The sequence below is a fragment of the Lygodium microphyllum genome, chromosome 3, assembly GCF_053477565.2.
Source record: "Lygodium microphyllum isolate KBCC chromosome 3, Lygodium_microphyllum_v1.1.10, whole genome shotgun sequence".
In the NCBI taxonomy this organism is placed as follows: Eukaryota; Viridiplantae; Streptophyta; class Polypodiopsida; order Schizaeales; family Lygodiaceae; genus Lygodium; species Lygodium microphyllum.
The window spans coordinates 140,074,234-140,081,937 of NC_141137.1; positions in this window are offsets into that span (position 1 = coordinate 140,074,234).

A 7,704-nucleotide genomic window follows, 5' to 3' on the forward strand; every position below is an offset into this window, starting at 1 on the left:
CTCTAGGTGTCCTCAGTGCTCACGGATCAAACTATAGATACAAAAGTCATCAAGATACACCTCAATAAAATCATGCAAATGATTCTGGAAGGCAACCATCATTACTCGTTGGAAGGTGGCAGAAGCATTACAAAGCCCAAATGGAATCACTCTATAGGCATAGGTCCCCCATTCTGTGGTGAAGGTTGTTTTGGATTGGTCCTCTTCTGCGATTTGGACTTGGTTATATCCGTTGAATCCATCCAAGAGGGAATACAACTCATGGCCTGCCACTACGTCCAACATTTGTCGATAAAAGGGATAGGAAAATGATCATTCTTCATCTTCGAATTGAGCTTTCAAAAGTCCACACATATTCGAAGTTTCCCATTCTTCTTGGGTACTACCATAATGGGCGAAACCCATTCACTATTAGCCATATGATAAATGAACCCGGCTTCAAGGAGTTTCAATAATTCATCCTTCACCAATGCAAAATAATTAGGATTCATATACCTTTGTCTTTGCCTTACAAGTTTGGCATCGAGCTCTAGGTCAATGTGATGTTGGCATACTGTGGGATCAATTCCCTTTAGATCTTTATATGACCAAGTAAACACGTCTAAGTTCTCTTTGAGTAGGTCTCGCAAGACCACTAGTTCTTCTTCTGGAAGATTGAGACCCACTTTCAGGTGATGTTCAGTACCGTCAATATCCACGAACGTCACTTGTCTTTCACCTTCCACTTCACGGATAAACATCCCATAGAATGCTTTTGGATAGAGGTCTGACTCTTTTAAGGGAGTAGTGTCATCGTCTGATGTTCCACTAGAACTAGTGTCCTCCTTCTGAACAGATGACTCATTCGTCTATTGAGGTTGCTGGAAGGGTATCAGAGCTTTGTTTGCTTCTATGTGAGTGGTGATTTCTTCCAGACTTAGGGATTCATCTTCATAGGATATGTCCAGGAATGTCACATAGCACGGACCTTCTAGAAGCCGAGGCTTTGATAGCTCTGGATTCTGTTGGCAGGGGGAATCATCATCATCTTTTCTCCACAATGAATGATTAGGGCGACAGGAGCCACTGGTGAACTTAATTTTTATGTCTTTGATCCATTGCTTATACAGATTCTGCATACTTTGTGGTCCATTGGTCAAGCCAAATGGAACCATGGTCATTCCATCCAACAACCTGAGATCTTCAGCCTCCGAGATCTCTATAGGGACATCAACAAGATCATCTGCTATTAGAGGAAATTCTTCATCTGCACTTTCATAATCTGCTTCAGTTTCTTCCTCATCATTTTCATTCTCTTCCTCTGGAGGCTCTGCCTTTACTTCTATAGAGGCTCTGTAGAAGAAGAAAAGATCTTCTACCTTTGCGTCTGCTTATGCTTCTGCTTTTGTCTCTGGGTCTGCTTCTGACTCTGCTTCTGCCTCTGTCTTTGGCTTTGTGACTGTCTCTGTTACTACTTCTGTGACTATCTTTGGCTCTGTCTCTGCTTTGTATCTGTTCTGTCTCTGTTCTGTCTTTGCGACTCTCATGTAACAGGGAGACATTAGAAAAAAAATGAACTCACAAATGGGCCCTTAAAAATAATATAGTTTAAGATGTGGGCCCTTTGGATTGTCCAATAGGAAGGGTAGATGTTGACATCCATGGAGGGTGAATCTTCTCTCTCCAAATCTTGGGTTTTCTATTAAGAAAAGGGGTAGTGGGGGATTTAAAAAATGGAGAATGAATAGTACATAAAAGTTGAGTTTCTCTCACCTTGTATTTCCTCCCCTTTTTTTGGAGAATTTTCAATTTTGGTTTTTTTTCCTCTTATGAAATCAGTTTGACCCAAAAGTTGAGCAATAGACCACTTTTCCTCTCTTCTCTATACTCATGAATTTTTGTCTCCATTGAAGCTCCTTGTGCTGAGAGTAATTAGGGTTTTGAGTGTTCTGCTTACCTCTGCACTTTCTTCTCCACGTAGCTCCAGATTTTGAGGCAAAACACAGGTGCCCATCTCTCTTTGCATTTTCTCTTGTTTGCTATTTTTTCAATAGGATTGGATGTCGTTTCTTACTGCTGTTGTTGTTTTATTACAGAGGTTGTTTGGGGCAGGAGACATAGGTGCTCGTCTCTCTCTCCTTTCTTTCCCCCCTCTCTCTATGTGTTGTTTCTATTTTATGTTGTGTTTTCAATAGAATTTGATGTTGGTTCTAATTGTTGTTTTCTTGCAGATTTTATTTGGAGCAAGAGGCAAAGGTGTTAATCTCTCTCTCTCTGTTTGTTTTTTTTTTTTGCTGATATCTTTCAATACAACACAATGTTAGTTCTAACCCTTGTTGTTTTTTTGTTGCAAAGATCATTTTGGGTGACATTGTATAAGTGCTTATCTCTCTCTCCCTCTCTCTTTCTCTGTGTATGTTTCCTCTTTTCTACTGTTTTTTCAGTATACCTTCATGTGAATACTAACTCTTGCAAAATTTTCTTTTGCAGAGATCAATTTGGGCAAGATTGGATAGGTGCTCATTTCTTTCTCTCTCCTACGTACTCACACAAAATCTCTCTTTCTTCCTCTTTGCATTATCTCTTTTCTACTATCTTTACAATAGGGTTTGATGCTAGTTCTAACTTAAGGATCAATTGTTGTTGTAGCACTTAACACAAGGTAGAGCAAAGATTCTGTAGCTCAATTTACACGTAAATCTACCATATTTTTTGTGCCAAAATTTATTCATTTAATTAGTGACTTTTATATTTGATGGGATTGATGTTTTCTTATGTCCATCATTTGCAATAGGTTTTGATTAGCAATGATTCAATCTTATCATTAGCAAATCAGCTTATGGGTATTATCTTCAGGTGAGATACTCGGCACCCATCATATAATAATATGGATGCCTCCTCTCTAAGCAGATCAGAAGTCTCGACATCCATGGGCATCAATGCATTGATCATTGCCTCCATCTCAGGCTCCAAGATTATAGGTAAGTCTCGAAGGCTACCTATCTCCTTTGGTATTGATGGTATAGATTGGATAGTACCTTCCAAGTGGTGAATTGGCTTAGGCACTCCATCCATTGCACGCCCACAAACTCTTCTAACTGGCCGCAAAGGGTGCAGTCCTCCTTGGGACGAGACGTCACCTCTCTGGATAGAAAATTTTTCAGCCACACCCAAACTTTTTGTATATAGTATTCAATTAGCTTGCGAATACAATGCATGATTGATATAAAATTTTCTTACCATTTGCTCAAAATCTAAGATCGCCTAATCAATGATCTTAGATTGAAACTCACTGAAGCGTCGTATGTGTTCTATAGGCAATCAACATTTTTGTCTAATTGCCAGCTTACATTGAGAGCAAAGACATGGGACACACTGATTAAGATACGCCTCGCGGTTTTGAGCATCACGACCTTCATCATTTTCCATTTTGTCTATGTTATGATAAACAATTTGTTTTTGTTATCATTCATTCATTCTTTCTTAAATTGTTTGAGAAGGGATTTTTTCTCTTGTAACTCAGCAAAAATTAACGTATGTAAAGTCTCCACCCACCCACAAATTAACATACGTCGAGTATTTCCCATCTCATGGTATTGCACCAGCCCCCCTCGCCACCACTCTCTCTTTGTTTTTTATCCATTCATTCTCTCCTCTCCTTCCATCTCTCTCTCTCTCTTTCTCTTTCTTTATTATGATGTATGTTTATTCCCTCTCTCCTTTTTCTTCTTCCTTTTTCTCTTCCTCCCCCTCTCTCATTTCCTTTAACAAAACATATCTCTCTCTCTACTACCAATTTCCTTTAATAAAACATCTCTCTCTACCACTACCACTATCACTACAATAAACAAGAAAAGAAGAAAAAACAACAACAACAACAACAACAACAACAACTACTACTACTACTACTACTACTACTACTACTACTACTACTACTACTACTACTACTACTACTACTACTACTACTACTACTACTACTACTACTACTACTACTACTACTACTACAAATAAGAAAAGAAGAAAATACTACTACTACTACCACTATTACAACAATAACAACAAACAAGAAAACTAAGCAACAATAAACAAGAAAACAAAAAAAACTATTACTACTACTACTACTACTACTACTACTACTACTACTACTACAACAATAACAAAAAACAAGAAAACCACCACTACTACTACAACCATGACTACGATGACTACGACTACATCTATGACTATGACTACGACAAACCACTACCACTACCACTATCACTATAATAAACAAGAAAAGAAGAAAAACAACAACAACAACAACAACTACTACTACTACAATAACAATAAACAAGAAAATAAGAAAAAACTACAACAACAACAACAACAAACAAGAAAACTAAAAGACAATAAACAAAAAAAAAAAAAAACCTACTACTACTATAACAACAACAAACAAGAAAACTACTATTACTACTACTAGTACTACTACGACAATCATGACTACGACGAGTACAACCACAACTATGACTACCACAACAACTCTCTCTCTCTACCACTACCACTACCACTACCACTACCACTACAATACACAAGAATAGAAGAAAAATCATCAACAACAACAACTACTACAACAACAACAACAAAAAATAAGAAAACAAGAAAAAACTACTACTACTACCACTACTACAACAACAACAAACAAGAAAACTAAACAACAATAAACAAGAAAAGAAAAACAAACTACTACTATAACAATAACAAACAAGAAAACCACCACCACCACCACCACCACCACCACCACCACCACCACTACTACTACTACTACGACTACGACTATGACTACGACGACTACGTCGACTACAACTACGACTACGACTACGACAAAATATTACCACTACAATAAACAAGAAAAGAAGAAAAAAAAAACAACAACTACTACTACTACTATTACAATAACAACAAACAAGAAAAGAAGAAAAAACAACAATAACAACAACAACAACAATAACAAACAAGAAACCTAAACAACAATAAATAAGAAAAGAAAAAAAACTACTACTACTACAACAACAACAAACAAGAAAACCACTATTACTACTACTAGTACTACTTATACTACAATCACGACTATGACGACTACAACCACGACTACGACTACGACTACCACAACAACAACAAACTAGAAGAGAAGAAATTAAACAACTACTACTACGATCACTACCACTACCACTACTACTACTACGACTACGACTACGACTACCACAACAACAAAAAATAAGAAAATAAGAAATTAAACAACAAGTACTACTATTACTCCTGCTACCACTACCACTACCACTACCACTGGCTCCTCTTCGCCCTCCGTACACTTCCTCCTCTTCTTCGCGAACGGCGGTGGCGGTGGTGAGAAGCTTTCCTTCTCCCTCTTTCTCTCTTTCTCTCTCTCTCCCTCTCAAATGCAAGACGGAGTTCGCTCTCCCTTTCACTCTCCCTTTCGCTCTCTCTTTCATTTGTTTGTGCAAAATAACAAGCTCGGGTTTCGGCCCACTTTTTTTTGTCTTAGCACTGCTATTTGCGTCGTTATTAGCGACGCCACTATTTTGTGACAGAAAGCGCCATCGCTATGCCTCCGTATCCTTGTGATATAAACATGGGACGTATAGCCACGATCATAGAAGCACTATATGGAACACTTACAAAGACTTGGTCATAATTCTATATGTTTAGTTGTTAATAAAGTATGTCTAGTAGATGTATCATTTTGGTGGATACTCATATGAAAGAGAGTTGTTGGCCATGCCTAGGTCTATGCATGGTTAGTCATGGGTGTTAGAGCCACTTATTAGTAGCTCCATCCCATACCTTTTGTAGATTCTTCAAAAGAGAGTGCCATGGCTGAACTTATAAAAAGATATGTAGGATTTATAGATCAGGCTTGCTAAGTTTGAAGAGTCAAGGAAAGCTTCTACTTTGAAGATCCTGTCTAGGGAAGATTTTGTCCACGGTTACATATGGTATGATAGTATAAAGGATAATAGTAGAAATTGCAAGTTATATAGAGATGCTTTTAGAAATAAATTGATTTTTTTGGAATGTTGGGAAGACTCATGCAAATAAAACTATTATGCCTCTTGCAACAAACTTTAGGGAGCTATACAGAAGATTCTTGAAGATCTTGCAGGGAAAAATGATACACATTACAAAATATTTGCACTCATTTCTGGGCCTTGTAACAGTTTCCACATCATCATTCTATGAAGAAAAGAGAATCGATAGATAATTGTATTCATTGTATGTCAAAACTATATGATTTGTCATATCATTAGAAAGGTCTTAATGAGACAATTCTAAGGCACTAACCTCCAACAAATTTGGAGTTATTATACTCAAGTCTTGGCCTCTCAACCAAAAATTAGTCTATAAAGTTTCATAACAATAGCTTCACACTTGTTGGTTATTATAAATATTCCATAGAGTCCTAAACATCTTAAAAGGCCCGAAAGTGAGTCCAAATCTCCCCTAATGCGACCATAGATGCTTCTATCTATTGATTGTAAATAGAGAGATCTTAAGTTTCTAGTGCAAGTAGAAAGCAATGTTATGGACTTATTTCATGTAGATAGCAAGGAAGAGCTAGATGGTGCAAATTAGAGAATTAGAGAGAAGATTGGAAGGGAGTCACCTAAGGATTCTTATTCACTTTATGCATGCTTGGCATAGATATAGAACACATATTCATTATTGAAGACAAGAGAAAAAGAAAGATGAAAATATAGAGCTAGGTTGAGAAAATGCTTTACAATAGGAAAGAATGGATGTTATTTTGGATGCTAAATATGCAAGTGATTTGCATGATATAGATGTGGTTTCTACATATGTTTGGACTAAGTTTTTGAATGATATATGGGTGCAAAGTTCTTTTCCATATGACGATGATATGGAAGAGTTTCAATAACACATAGAGATTCTCTAAGAGTGTGCAAGATGATAGTTTGATAGAGAATACATATTATATTTTGAATGAGGATGTAGGAGATAGGAATGCTAGGATTGTGATGTTTTAGGCTCCTCACCCCTCCTTTTTGTGTGTAATGGGATTGGGAGATTAATATAAATAAATAATTTAAAACTTTGAAAACCTTAAAATTTTTTTAAGCTTTCATTAGGAAAAAAATGAACTCACAAATGGGCCTTTTAGATCCCCCCATCTCCTCCTTAAAACAAGGAAAAGAGGAGAGAAGAATAATAAAATAATCCTCTTCTCTCTCCACTTTTGCAATCTCGTTTTACCTTTTTTATATTGTCTACAAAGATATACTTAGATTCCTTCTCTCTCCTCATTCAAGAAGTCTTTTTCAACCAAATTTTATATTAAAAAAGGAGTTAGTTACAAGAGTATGGTGCTTCATTTTCAATGCAAATTGATTAGTAGATATGAGGTCATTGATTTTTTAATCAAGAACAAGGAAAGTGAAATTCCAAATGTTCCTTTTAAGATATTTTGTAAATTTTTTTATATTCTAGCTTACGCTCCATTATTCAAAAGAACCCAGGATACCGGTGTTAACCCTCACGTTTTGCAGACTTACAGGAGGCAAATGGGATTCAAACATGTGGATTTGTGGGTTAATTGGAAAATCTACCCAATTGACCCCTTAAAAAATAAACCTCCAACTTTCTTAGGAATCACAAATTTGCTAAAGTATGTGTGCGAAGGTGAAAATGGGTTGCTTGATTACACTA